Source organism: Mirounga angustirostris, unplaced genomic scaffold (genome assembly GCF_029215605.1).
Source record: "Mirounga angustirostris isolate CCGP_5_RB_7025 unplaced genomic scaffold, mMirAng1.0.hap1 SCAF_5, whole genome shotgun sequence".
Lineage (NCBI taxonomy): Eukaryota > Metazoa > Chordata > Mammalia > Carnivora > Phocidae > Mirounga > Mirounga angustirostris.
In genome coordinates, this window is record NW_026991713.1 from 108,877,570 (window position 1) to 108,893,400 (window position 15,831).

At 38.8% G+C, this 15,831-nt stretch overlaps 1 protein-coding gene and 1 pseudogene across 1 annotated transcript in view; both read right to left on the minus strand.

Moving 5' to 3' along the window:
- CCDC7 (coiled-coil domain containing 7) overlaps positions 1-15,831 on the minus strand; it is a 177,009-nt gene that overhangs the window by 15,479 nt on the left and 145,699 nt on the right. The gene's annotated exons all lie outside the window — the stretch shown is intronic.
- Positions 4,522-4,681, minus strand: LOC123845202 (U4 spliceosomal RNA; annotated as a pseudogene).

Sequence of the window (15,831 nt, forward strand, 5' to 3'; positions counted from 1 at the left end):
CTAACAATTGTAAATATCTATGCCCCCAACATGCAAGCAGCCATCTACATAAGCCAACTGTTAACCAAAATAAAGAATCCTATTGATAACAATACGTTAATTGTAGGAGACCTCAATACTCCACTCTCAGCAATGGACAGATCATCTAAGCAGAAAATCAACAAGGAAACAAGAGCTTTGAATGATACATTGGACCAGATGGACCTCATAGATTTATACAGAACATTCCACCCTAAAACAACAGAATACTCATTCTTCTCGAGCGCACGTGGAACTTTCTCCAGAATAGACCACATACTGGGTCACAAATCAGGTCTCAACCAATACCAAAAGATTGAGATTATTCCCTGCATATTCTCAGACCACAATGCTTTAAAACTGGAACTCAATCACAAGAAAAAATTTCGCAGAAATTCAAACACTTGGAAGCTAAAGACCACTCTGCTCAAGAATGTTTGGGTCAACCAGGAAATCAAAGAAGAACTTAAACAGTTCATGGAAACCAATGAGAACGAAAACACATTGGTTCAAAACCTATGGGATACGGCAAAGGCGGTCCTAAGGGGGAAATACATAGCCATCCAATCCTCACTCAGAAAAATAGAAAAATCCTGAATTCACCAACTAACTCTACACCTTAAAGAACTAGAGAAAAAGCAACAAATGACGCCTAAGCCACGCATTAGAAGAGAAATAATTAAAATTAGAGCAGAAATCAATGAATTAGAAACCAGAAACACAGTAGATCAGATCAATGAAACTAGAAGTTGGTTCTTTGAAAGAATTAATAAGATTGATAAACCACTGGCCAGACTTATCCAAAAGAAGAGAGAAAGGACCCAAATTAATGAAATTATGAATGAAAGGGGAGAGATCATGACTAACACCAAGGAAATAGAAACAATTATTAGAAATTATTATCAACAACTACATGCCAATAAACTGAGCAATCTGGATGAAATGGAGGCCTTCCTGGAAACCTATAAGCTGCCAAGACTGAAACAGGAAGAAATTGACAACCTGAATAGGCTAATAACCAGTAACGAGATTGAAGCAGTGATTGAAAACCTCCCAAAAAACAAAAGTCCAGGGCCTGATGGATTCCCCGGGGAATTCTACCAAACATTCAAAGAAGAAATAATACCTATTCTCCTGAAGCTGTTTCAAAAAATAGAAACAGAAGGAAAACTTCCAAACTCATTCTATGAGGACAGCATTACCTTAATCCCCAAATCATGCAAAGACCCCATCAAAAAGAGAATTTCAGACCGATATCCCTGATGAATATGGATTCCAAAATCCTCAACAAAATCCTAGCTAATAGGATCCAACAATACATTAAAAGGATCATCCACCACGACCAAGTGGGATTTATCCCCGGGATGCAAGGGTGGTTCAACATTCGCAAATCAATCAATGTGATAGAACACATTAATAAGAGGAGGGAGAAGAACCATATGGTCCTCTCAATTGATGCAGAAAAAGCATTTGACAAAATACAACATGCTTTCCTGATTAAAACTCTCCAGAGTATAGGGATAGAGGGAACATTCCTCAAGCTCATAAAATCTATCTATGAAAAACCCACAGCGAATATCATCCTCAATGGGGAAAAGCTGAGAGCCTTTCCCTTAAGATCAGGAACACGTCAAGGGTGCCCACTCTCACCACTGTTGCTCAAAATAGTACTAGAAGTCCTAGCCACAGCAATCAGACAACAAAAAGAAATAAAAGGCATTCAAATTGGCAAAGAAGAAGTCAAACTCTCTCTTTTCGCAGACGACATGATACTCTATGTGGAAAACCCAAAAGACTCCACCCCCAAATTACTAGAACTCATCCAGCAATTCAGTAATGTGGCAGGATACAAAATCAATGCACAGAAATCAGTTGCTTTCTTATACACTAACAACGCAACAGTAGAAAGAGAAATTAAAGAAACGATTCCATTTACAATAGCACCAAAAACCCTACGATACCTCAGAATAAATCTAACCAAAGAGGTAAAGGATCTATACTCTAGGAACTACAAAACACTCATGAAAGAAATTGAAGAAGACACAAAAAGATGGAAAAATATTCCGTGCTCATGGATCAGAAGAATAAACATTGTTAAAATGTCTATGCTACCCAGAGCAATCTATACCTTCCATGCCATCCCAATCAAAATTCCAATGACATTTTTCAAAGTGCTGGAACAAACAATCCTAAAATTTGTATGGAATCAGAAAAGACCCCGAATCGCCAAGGAGATGTTGAAAAAGAAAAACAAAGCTGGGGGCATCACGTTGCCCAATTTCAAGCTATATTACAAAGCTGTGATCACCAAGACAGCATGGTACTGGCACAAAAACAGACATATAGACCAATGGAACAGAATAGAGAACCCAGATATGGACCCTCAACTCTATGGTCAAATAATCTTCGACAAAGCAGGAAAAAACATGCAATGGAAAAAAGACAGTCTCTTCAATAAATGGTGCTGGGAAAATTGGACAGCCACATGCAGAAGAATGAAACTCGACCATTCTCTAACACCATACACAAAGATAAACTCAAATGGATGAAAGACCTCAATGTGAGACAGTAATCCATCAAAATCCTAGAGGAGAACATAGGCAGTAACCTCTTTGACATCGGCCACAGCAACTTCTTTCAAGATACATCTCCAAAGGCTAGTGAAACAAAAGCAAAAATGAACTTTTGGGACTTCATCAAGATAAAAAGCTTCTGCACAGCCAAGGAAACAGTCAACAAAACAAAGAGGCAACCCACAGAATGGGAGAAGATATTTGCAAATGACACTACAGACAAAGGGCTGGTATCCAAGATCTTTAAAGAGCTTCTCAAACTCAACACCCAAAAAACAAATAAGTCCAAAAATGGGCAGAAGACATGAACAGACACTTCTCCAAAGAAGACATACAAATGGCTAAGAGACACATGAAAAAGTGTTCATCATCATTAGCCATCAGGGAAATCCAAATCAAAACCACACTGAGATACCACCTTACACCAGTTAGAATGGCCCAAATGGACAGGGAAATAAACAACAAATGTTAGAGAGGTTGTGGAGAAAGGGGAACCCTCTTACACTGTTGGTGGGAATGCAAGCTGGTACAGCCACTTTGGAAAACAGTGTGGAGGTTCCTCAAAAATTTAAAAACAGAGCTACCCTATGACCCAGCAATTGCACTCCTGGGTATTTACCCCAAAGACACAGATGTCGTGAAAAGAAGGGCCGTATGCACCCCAATGTTCATAGCAGCAATGTCCGCAATAGCCAAACTGTGGAAAAAGCCGAGATGCCCTTCAACAGATGAATGGATAAAGAAGATGTGGTCCATATATACAATGGAATATTACTCAGGCATCAGAAAAGATGAATACCCAACTTTTACATCAACATGGATGGGACTGGAGAAGATTATGCTAAGCGAAATAAGTCAAGCAGAGAAAATCAATTATCATATGGTTTCACTTATTGGTGGAACATAAGGAATAACATGGAGGACATTAGGAGAAGGAAGGGAAAAATGCGGGGGGGGGAATTGGAGGGAGAGATGAACCATGAGAGACTATGGACCTGAGAAACAAACAGGGTTCTAGAGGGGAGGGGGGAGGGGGGAGGGGGGATTGGTTAGCCCAGTGATGGGTATTAAGGAGGGCACATACTGAATGGAGCACTGGGTGTTATATGAAAACAATGGATTGTGGATCACTACATCAAAAACTAATGATGTATTGTATGGTGACTGACATAATATAATAAAATTAAAAACTACAAAAAATATATATATCTGGGTGCCTGGGTGGCTCAGTTGGTTAAGTGACTGCCTTCGGCTCAGGTCATGATCCTGGAGTCCCAGTATCGAGTCCCGCGTCGGGCTCCCTGCTCATCAGGGAGTCTGCCTCTCTCTCTGACCCTCCCCCCTCTCATGCTCTCTCTCTATCTCATTCTCTCTCTCAAATAAATAAAATCTTTAAAATATATATATATATATATATATATATCTTACACTGAAAATGTTGACTAGCTACAAATAATAGCTATTGTTTTTACTGAAATAATTAAAAATAGGAATTAAAGTATAAAATAAGGCAAGTATATGAAACAATAAAGGAAAAGTATTCTAACACTAGAAAAACAAATTATTGGTTAATGAGGATGATAAACATATTTTCTCTTGTATGGTCCAGGTGGATATTTTCCTTTCCCTAGTCAGTAGCTTGGCAGAGATTCTCAAAATCTTTCACTGATACCTGCAATATTGGACTGTGAACTCCCTCCACACACCCTTCTATAGACATGTCTACTTCCCCTTCATCAGGGAGTTTCACAATTAGAGAATCATCTATTTTTCTCTGTACCCCTCCTACTTCTCTATAAATATATATACTAGTATGTAAACAGGATCCTTCCCCTAGAGCACTTTCCATTATCCATCAAGTTGTCTCTAGTCCAAACACTCCTTGTGCAAAATGAGAGCTTGGAATATTACATGTGTTCTGCTTCTACTCTGCTTGTAAGCTTTTTCAATAAATACTATTGTAGTGTAATAACTACATTATATTCTTAGTTGTATATGAGTTATCTGGATATTTTAGCTTTGTTTTCAATTAGCAATAATCGCGCCTCGGATAAACCTCATTGGCTACGATACTGCCACTGCACAAAGCTGATATTTTAGCTTTGGAAAACAGAACTAGTTTGATTGGGCCCTCACGGAGGTGGAAAATAAACCCACTGGAAGCCTTACATCAGACAAAGAGTGGCTCATTGTGCCCAAACTGTGCAAACAATGTGGTTCATGCTGAACACCTGCTTTCCTTATGGGAATATGGATTTTTTGGTACATGGTAGGAACAGCGTGTCTATAAGACCTGCCACCAGTAAAAACCCTGGGTACTGAGTCTCTAACGAGCTTACCTGGTAGAAATAATTTCATGTGTTGTCACAAAGAGAGGACTCTTGGATGCTTCTACCTAATGTCTTCCAAACCTTGCCCCATACCTTTTCCCTTTGCTGATTTTGCTTTGTATCCTTTTGCTATAATATCATGATAATGACTATGTGTGGAGCCCTCTTAGTCCTCTTAGTAAATCACTGTACATAGGGATGGCTTTGGGGACCCCCAACACAGTTGGCATCAGAAGTGGGATTCACTAGAATGGCCCCTGCACTCACTAAAAAATGATGAAAGCACTGTTTGGGAAAAGGAGTTATGAAAGGTTGGGATGGAATATGATTAACTTTGGGTGGCTGTAGAGTCACCTATTATGAAATAGCTGCTGAGCTGATAGCAGCTGAGAGGTAAAAGTTACCTATAGAATTTGAAAATGATAATTTCAACCCCAGGAGAACTGGTCTGCTGGATCTCCTTGGTTGCTTTTCTGGTGAAATGAGGGGAAAAGATGCAGCCTGGGTGATGTCTTGGATTTTTGTTCTCTCTACCAAGTGGAAGGATAAAGGGCCTAAAAATACCCAAAGGTGGACTTTGGATGTGCCAAAGGCTGTAAAAACTAGTTTGTAGTTATTCTTTCCTCCAGGTGGAAAGGAAAAAGTTTAAATCAGCTGCTAGTGCTGGAGCAAAGGGGAAAAAAGGTGGAGGTAAGTGTTAAGGGGGGATAAGGCTGGGTGGGGAGAACTCTAGTCTTTTCTTCAACCTAGCCCTGCTACTACTGTGGCATCACTCTCTTCCCCTTCCATTCCAGCTGGGATCTTCTGTGGCTCTAATGTTAACCTTGTAAATGCTAAATGTATTGCTAGTATGAATTTGCAATGAGTAAAAAGGAGAATTTTTAAATGGCTTTGTATTTTGTAACTATTGCATCTGGATATATGATAAAAACTGATGTGAAATGCTGTATGTTTTAATTTCATAAATGCTAGAGGAATCATCCTGATCAGGGAAAGCTGCAAAGAAAAGTATTAATGGGATTTTGTTGCCAAGGGTGACTTGGAATTTAAATTCTCTGGATATTGAAAGTAGAACAATGGGGCATATGGATGGCTCAGGTAAGCATCTGCCTTAGGCTGAGGTCATGATCCTGGGGTCCTGGAATCCAGCCCCTCATCAGGTTCCCCACTCAGTGGGTAGTCTACTTCTCCATCTCCCTCTCCCCCTACTTGTGCTCTCTCTCTCTAAAATAAATAAATAAAATCGTTTAAAAAAAAATAGAACTAGATTCCATAAATCATGATTTTGCCTATTAGAAGCAGGAAAGGCAGCCTATTTTTGCCTATTAGAAAAGGAAAGGCAACAAGAGCAAGAGAGGCAATCCCTAAATGAAGATACACATTTGGAGTTTTATCTTTTTTTTTTTTTTTTTTTTTTTAAGATTTTATTTATTTATTTGTCAGAGAGAAAGAGAGAGAACACAAGCAGGGGGAGTGGCAGGCAGAGGAAGAAGCAGGCTCCCCGCTGAGCAAGGAGCCCAACACAGGACTCAATCCCAGGATCCCGGGATCATGACCTGAGCCCAAGGCAGACACTTAACTAACTGAGCCACCCAGGCACCCACATTTGGAGTTTTAAACAGCAGTTTTTGGTTGCTAATAGGCTCTTGTAAAATCAGACATTTGACCCTTAATGATGATGATTTTTCTGGCCTGATGTGCATATTTTTGAGTGAGTCAACTTGGGCTCTAAGACTGACAAAGAAGGTTTGGTAACACCTTGATTGACATTTGGACTTGTAACAGGACTCTCTATCTCTATGGCATCTCAGAGTTGCTACTAATAAAAATAATAATTAAAGAAAAAAAGCTAATTCATAGATCCTAATTACCTGGACCTGACTCAGTTAAAACCTGACACTGTCTGCTATAGGCTGTTTCAGCCTCAGCATGGGTTATTCTAAAGGATGAAAAGCAGAAAGGCTTAATCAGACTCTGGGACAGCTCCAGATCTAGGACACCTGTCTTTGAGTCCCTAAACTCCAAAAACATCATGTATGCAGACTGCACCATCTGGATCACATACCAATATCCACAGAAAAGAGCTTGTTCTCTGAAGAAACCATCTTAAATACAGCTGCTGATCTACTCTGTATACAGAGACTAACTACACCCCTCACTTTCCCTGATAAAAGTTGCAAGTTGGGGAAGGGCACATCTCAAGGACTGTGGCCACTGCGTGCTCTTAACAGATCAAACTCTCTGGATGTTGATTATTGTTTGACTTGCTGGATTAGTTGCAGTTTGCAACAATGGACTGATACTCTGACTCTACTTCTCTCACTTGTCTCCTGGTATACACACCTTAGTAGGTCCATTTGACTATTAAAAACAGCTGTTCCCACAAAGTGATTGATTTTTTTTTTCTAGGCTGCTCACTAGATAAATGATCAGAACAAAAGGGATGGGAGGTTATGTAAACACATTTTGAAAATTTTGAAAATTCAGAATTTGTCCTGATCAATTCCTAAACATGTTGTATCTTTCTGGTTAGGATGTATAAAAATGCTTTTCTGCAAAAAATGCTTTTGTCCTTCTTGCATACAACCCTTCTAGTCAAAAGATCTAAGTGAAAGTAGAACATGATTTGGAAAGAATGTAAAGTTTTGATTACTGAATGAAAACACTGATTTTTGTAACACCTGATAAAAAAACAAAGTTCAGCACGTTAGCAGGCCATAGGGAGGGAGAGGGCACTAATAATCTTTGTTTTTCAGAACTGTTCCAGAAGTTTTCCCCTCTTCCTGAGGAAAATGCTCTGTGCTGCCTTTCTGAGCTGCTGAGAGCACCTTGAATTCAAACAGTGTGGAGACCTGAGATCGCACTTGACAGTGCTGATGATGAGATAGCAGGGGTGGGGATCCTGCACTTTCCACATGGAACAGCTTCAGATGTCATCTATATTTCCCAGGTACATTAACTGGTGTCATTCACAAGAAAAACTGGAACTGACTGCTTTTAAGCAGTCCTTCTAAAACAAAATGATTCAACTAAACCAATCAGTCTGGACCAGAAACCCTAAGGTGAGAGGCCGCATTGGGGCCCTGTTCACCTGCACTGCCTGACTAAAGTATGTCCTCCTGGGGTGCTCTAACAATTATAAAGTCTTTGTTTCCAAGGGTACCATGTGTCCTCTCTGGGATTAAATTTCTTGCGTGTGTGACCTAACTGTCATGACACTGTCTCAGCCCTGGAAGGCCTTCAGGTCAGCTTCAACTTACTGACCATAGTTGTACAATTCCTGAATTGGTGCCTTGGGTAAGATAAAGAGAAGATCAATATAGAAAATTAAAGAGAAAGTCACTTGGCTTTCTAACCATAAGATATGGTTAGTGGGATTTGTTTTACAAGAGAAGTCCAGGACTTCTAAAGGGTATAACTGAGATTAATACTACAGGTTAGTCTCACCCTGGAGGCTGGGGACCCACTGATGATAATTTTTTACTGTAAAAATGCCTTGGTCAAGGGGGTGTACTGCACAGCAAAGAGTGGACCTAACAACACTGAGACTGCTATCCTTAGAATGACCTGATTGCAAGGTTGAATCTTGGCTGGCATTTGGGAACTTGGATTTAGGGAGGGTTCCTACAATTCCCGGAGCTGATAAGAGTGGCTCACTGTGCCCAAATTGGTAGCACAAACAATGTGATTTATACAGAATACCTGCTTTGCTCCTGGGAGCCTGGAATTTTTATATATGGCAGGCAGAGGGTGCTACATGACTAGCCTCAATAAAAACCCTGGGCACTGAGTCTCTAATGAGCTTGACATTTCATATGTATTGTCACAATTCATTGCTGGAGGAATTAAGAGCATCCTGTGTGACTCCACTGGTAGAGAACTCTTGGAAATTTACACCTGGTTTCTTCTGGATTTTCCCTCATGAAACTTTTCCCTTTACTGATTTTGCTTTGCAACCTTTTGCTGTAACAAATCATAGCCATGATAATGACCATATGCTGAATCCTCTGAGTTCTCCCAGTAATGGGAGTGGTCTTAGGAACCCCTGACACATAGGTCTACTATTTTTGTACTTTATATTACAACCAAATTTGCTCTTTCTCTCTTGGATTATATAACTGACACTGGAGTTCTGGAATACTAAACCCAGAAGAGATACAAAGCCATGCTGATTGGAAAACTACCCTATTGGCCAAGTACATGAACTTGGGAAGAACTGTCTGAACTAATCATTCAGTAATATTGCATATAGGGAGGGTAAAGATAAAATTAGTCTCCAAATAAAATTTGATGCATGCAGGGATGCTATGAAATGCCAGTATATCTAGTTAAAAAAAAACTACTGGGGGGATGCCTGGGTGGCTCAGTCGGTTAAACATCTGCCTTGGCCTCGGGTCATGATCCCGGGGTCCTGGGATCAAGTCCCACATCAGGCTCCCTGCTCAGTGGGGAGCCTGCTTCTCCCTCTGTCTGCTTCTCCCTCTGTTTGTGCGCTCGCTTGCGCACTCTCTCTGACAAATAAATAAATAAATAAGTAAGTAAGTAAGTAAGTTAAGTAGGTTTTAAAAATCTTTAAAATAAAAACAACATTGGGCATAATAGTCAAAGCTTCAACAGTGGGAAAAAACCCAACTGTATCCCCCCCAAGTCTTTGTTATTATACCAGCTACTGAATAAATTGCTGCCGCTACTGATACATGTATGCAGAAAGACATGCAACATGCAACCTTTACTAATATTTCTTGGGAATATTTGAATTCCTGACATACATTTTCAACAGGTGGAGTAAAACCAGCACAACGTGAACTGCTAGCAATTTCCAGACATTCTAGTATATTGAAGACAGTGGCCAACACTGAAGAAGTACTGCTTATTTTCTAGGGACATCTCATTAAAGATAATTTAAATGAAAACACAATCCATGATCCTGTCATTCAAATGAATTTTGGGAAGGGGATCATTTGGACAATACCAAAAAGATATATTCTACATCCTTTACAAGAACATTTATTAGCTCTGCAGGCCCCAACCACAAAGGACTTTCTTCTTTAAGTACTGATGACATCACATTCTATACCTAGTGACTCTTCAAAGCATCTGTATCAGAGCAACTAATTTTATTTATTTTTTTTTCTTTTTTAAAGATTTTATTTATTTATTTGACAGAGAGAGAGAGATAGCAAGAGCAGGAACACAGCAGGGGGAGTGGGAGAGGGAGAAGCAGGCTTCCCGAGGAGCAAGGAGCCCGATGCGGGGCTGGATCCCAGGACCCTGGGATCATGACCTGAGCCGAAGGCAGACGCTTAACAACTGAGCCACCCAGGCGCCCCTCAGAGCAACTAATTTTAAATGAAAGCTCCTACATTAAGAAGCTATGGAAAAGTTCCAGGCATCACAAAAGCACATTTTAACTTTATATCTGCTATATTCTTTAGACTCATGGGATTACAGGTACATGACATGTAAATAACTTTTGCTGACTGGAGCTTTTGGCAACAATACTTCAAATTATTTGTCAGTTCCTGGGACTCTGAACTCCATTACTTCTTCCCACTGCTAAATATTATATGCTCTTGGCCTATTATTGGGCCCCAATGGGGCAGATTTTCTCACTTTTCAAACAAACGTTCCTATCGCATGATGGATCTTCTCTAAACCAAAATCTCATAAGGTGGTACAAGCCTGGAAAATTCTATTGAAAAGGAAACTGACTTAGCACATCCAATAAAGGGCCAATCCTGGTCCTTAGGATCTTGGCCAAATTAATAAAATATGTCTGCACACTCACTGGGCACAGAGATACTCCCCTGCTGTTTTAACCAAACCATTGACTTAGTAAGACCCTTGCCTTGCCTACAAGATTTGCCACCTGACAAGAAAGTATGATTCACTGATCCAACAGTCTCTCTCAAAAGTCATAAAATCTATTGAGGTACTGCATTTGTCCACCAGAATAATGGTAAGTTGTTAAGATCCCATAGAATTGGACATTCTTCAAAATTAGGTGAATTTCAGGCATTGTTCATAGCCACAGAGCACACCCTTAGATTGAATTATACTTTTACAAACACTCATGAGCCATCGCTAATGGCCCAGTGACATGGTCAGGCCATTGGGCCACACAGGACAAAACTATTAAATACACATATTTTTTTCTGAGACACCCCCTACCCAAGGAAATAGGTAGAGCAACTTAGTAACAAACTCAATCCTTCTTTTTCTTTTTTTTTTTTTTTAAGATTTTATTTATTCATTTGAGAGAGAGATAGAGAGAGTATAAGCAGGGGGAGAGGCAGAGGGAGAGGGAGAGGCAGACTCCCCGCTGAGCTAGGAGCCCGATGTGGGGCTCGATCCCTGGACCTGGAGATCATGACCTGAGCTGAAGGCAGACACTTGCTTAGCCATCTGAGCCACCCAGGCGCCCTAATCCTTATTTTTCATGTGTACATGCCCACAAGAAGGAGCTAAATCTAAAAGAAAAATATCTGATCTAAAAAAGTCAATCAAGAACGTATGACCTTTGTGTCTACTATGGTCTTGGGTCCATCTCCATTCTATCCCACCATGAAGGAACTAGATGTTTAATAGGGAATTTATCTAAAAGACAGAGAAGCCACTGTTGCCCATCCAGCCTATTCTACTTGCCATCTAAGCCAGTTTCTTTAAAAACAACCTCCACAGTGCTTGTCAATCCAGTTTCCCCTTGTTGTTCACAAGTTATAAGATGACATAACCTGCAAGGGCCTCTCTGCATTTGTTGAATTCCAATGTACTTTGGAACTAAAGAGTGAAAGAAAAGATTATTTCAAGATAAATATTATATTCCCATTTTTTTTTACTCCCTTTGATCTCAGTATATGAATGGACAAATCAGACTGATCATTTAAAAGATGGACATTGTCTTTGCATCAGATTCTTCTGCAAACATCCTCTTCTAACCCTGCAGGTGACTTCTGAGGGAAAAATAGTAACTTTGGGGTCCCTGCTGAATTTATCACTCCAAAAAAATGACAAGCTGGCTCATCTCCAAGAAGGAATAACAGATCTCAGTTTATCAAGCGTGAACATGTCTGACCTTGGGAAATGGTTGGAGGGGGGATATCAAGGGAGATAATGAATAAATTTCTCTCTTACTGCAGATATTGTACAGATATTCCAAAACAGCCTTTGGCTGTCCAGGAAGTAAAGCTTATAATCTGTGAATTTATTTATTTATGCTGGTTTTGCACCCACACCTACCCCAGCTGGAGACCCTACTGTCATCTTTCTCCCAGGCAATACTGTAGAAATTGTTATGATCAGGACCAGGTGTCAGCTGGAGCTAATGGAGAGCCTATTAGTGAGACCCCAAGACCAAGAAGTAGACAGAGGACAGACAAATCTCTGTTATGGCATGGCCCTGGTAGTTCTCTCCATTCTCCCTTTCGGTGTTTTGGCAGAGCTGGCTCACCAGGACTGTTGAATGGAAAAATAGCTCTCACTGATACCAGCTATGTTAACATACAAAATGCCTACTCCTCCAGGAGCTTCCTTTTTCTAACAAGGCCACTGCCCCAAGCAGGAATCTCTCACTGTTACATGGTTGACTAGGTGCTCTCTATCCCCTCTCAATGCCTCTATAATTTTGTAGGGTTATGTGAGGAGCAAGTCCCTCTCAGGAGCACTTTCCATGGTGAATTTGATGTACTTTCCTGCAGAATAATGACAGCTCAGGAGATATTGTACCCTCTACTGTTTCTTAGTTTGTAAGCTTTCCTCTATAAAATCTAACTAATATCTATAATTTGGACCACAAGTAATATGTTACTTGCACAACCATTAATTGAGGAAATTATAGTCTCCTTTAGGGTTTTTAAAAAGGTAAATCTCCGTTTGTAGTTTATTGGAAAGAGTCAAAAAATTATGACAGGTTTTTTTAATTTCATAGTTAGACATCCCTTTTCTTGATACATAATAATCATCCTTGACCACCAATCTAAATTAGCCTTCCCTGTGACTCCCTATCAGAAAGGGAGTTTTGTTCTCTTCATTTATTACTCTATAAAATTATCTTGTTCATGTATTCTCACTTGTTTTTTTGCCTGTCTTCCCCACTATAATGTAAACATCACAAGAAAAGAAAGCTTATTTTTGTTATCAGTAAAACCCAATGCCCAAAAGAGTACCTGGCATATGAAGGTGACAATATTTGTTGAATGATTGAGTTTAGTGAATAAATGAATAAATTTAATAGCTAATCATCTATGGGAAAAAATGGACACATATTAATACACTTCCTCTTTTGTATATGTTTTTGTGCTTAGTGTTGGGGGGAAAGTTGTAAAAAAAGGATTTAGAAAGAATTAGGTTGGATGTATAACTCTTAAAAATAAAACACCAAGAAACAGTTTACATTTTCATATCCAAAAAGTGTAAATTTCAATGCTATAAAACATTTAAGAAAAGCTAACCCCACGTTTGATGCGAAACACTAAATTATTAACATCTATTGTGTTTGATTAAATATTTGCCACTAAGTCATTCCCTAACCAAAACAAATCGCTAAATGTTGTAAAGCGCAAAAAAAAAAAAAAAAAAGTACTTTATTGTAATCAATACCATGTGTCTGTTCAGGTGGAATCTCCTTACTTTGCTCCCATCCACTCTCTGAAGGTTAGGGAGACTTTTCCAAAGTATTTCAGAAATTCTATTAGGATCTAAGAAGTAACCCAAAATGAAGTTTGATGAATAATATAGTGCCATGTGCTTAACAGTTTGATTTTTTATTATATTTAGCAATATTCAACCTACAGCTATTAAGGGAAATTCTATAAAATCTATCAAGCTACAGCAACCTTTCTCATGTCATATCTCCCATTTTTTCCTCAGTTTAAACTAAAAAAAAAAAAATTACTGGTCTTTCCCTGGCACACTGTGTAGATTCTAAACACCCTTGTTTTTGTTTCAACTGTTCAGTCCACCTGTAACACCTGTTCCTCATATTTCCGTGTTAAAATTCAACCCACCTGTCTTTCTTAAATTAAATGCTGTTACACTCATTCAAGCCAGAAATAACTTTTCCTCCTTTTTGATGCAACCTTTTGGTAACCTTTTATAGAATGCATCTTCTGCATTATACTGCACTTATTTTTGCACATGTCTTGTCTGCCTTACTAGAACATTTAATGCATTGAGGGCAAGGATGATACAGCTGTCATCTTGATATTCCTCATGATATCTAGCACTGTGCCTTGCACAGCATGGAAATTCAGTCCATATTTCCCTATTTGAACTAAACTGAATTGAATAATCTTCCTCCTGAAGTTAGGCAACATTTATATGAATTAACACTAATATGGGGGGGGAAGCCATTTAAGAGGAATTTTATATATTCATTCTATGATCTTTTTCTGTTCTTGATGCCCTATATTCCCTATCATCCTTAAGTCCATTATTCCCCAACCAACCCTTCTTCCATTCTTCCACTTCCCACTATTACTCTTATTAACTGTGACTTATCAGCCAAGTAGAATGGGGGCTGGCAAGAGTAGTAACTCACAGTAACACTATCATAACCCATCTTCAAGACTTTTCCAAACGCTCATAGAAAGTAACTTAGACTGCCTTACTCTCTCATAGAGACTAGAAATCCTCTTTAAAATACTTCTGTTTAAGCCAATATTTCTACTTCCTGAGATTCACCAAATATAGTCTATCAAATTCAGCAGCAGGATCTAAATGTCCAATATTAAAACAACTTATATGAAAAGTTACTACTTCATGTTCTTCACGGTGACATTAGCTTTCCAGCATTTCAAAGCCTATTACTTCATGATTTTTCCATAGAAAAATTATAGTAGTATGCCATGCTCTACCATAGTCTTAACATGAATAAAAGAGTATCATGCTTTATTTGTTCCTATTTCTACAGTTCATAAGCTGGTTAAGCTCCAATTAAAGTTGAAGATAATTATTAATACTTTTTCATATACCTTCTCAAATATTCATAATACTGATCAGATATAATCATAATGTGAAGTAATAAATGACAAGAACTCTACCCATAAGTTTGCAAAGCAACAAATAAATGTCTATCTTCTCTTGAGATATTAAAAACATACTTTTAAAAATATAACCACTACAGACATTAAAATGGACACTTCCAAAACTCTTAGCCCTTAATCATAATATTTATTACTTAATTCTTGCTAATTCATCTGGGTCTATAATCTAGAAATATTAAAAATAGTAATGAAGCAGAGAAATGCACATTTCTAAACAATTCTTTCCTCTTTTCTGCGTGGCAATCAAAGCTAAAATTTTATATATTAAGCTATGTATAATTAAAGAATAAGTGCCTCATATACATTGAATTTGAATTCACAATAATTCAAGTGAATGACTGAAAGGAAACACTGCCATAGTTTATTCTCATTGAAGAGCAACCTAACTCTTACTGACAGAATTTACTGTTCCACTAATCTATCTGGTTCAGGCTTTCTGTTTCTTGACAGGTTTGTGAAAAGGTCTGTGAATCATAACATGTTAATCAAACAGACTCACTCACTAATGAAACTGTAAGATTTAATTGGTTAAATCAACCAACTCAATTATTTATGTGCATGCATATGCATATACATAAAGTGATTAAGCAAAAATGAAATGCAAAAAAAAAAAATTTAAGTGTTTTATGTATTGAGGTCATGACTCAATGAAGTAATCCCACCCCTAACTATTTTCCTGAAGATAAATAAAAATTGTTTTCACACAAAAACCATTTTAAAAAAGGGTCATATTCAGGGGCGCCTGAGTGGCTCAGTCAGTTAAGCATCTGCCTTGGGCTCAGGTCATGAGCTCAGGGTCCTGGGATTAACCACCCCCCAACCCAATCTGGCTCCCTGCTCAGCAGGGAGTTTGCTTCTCGCTCTCCC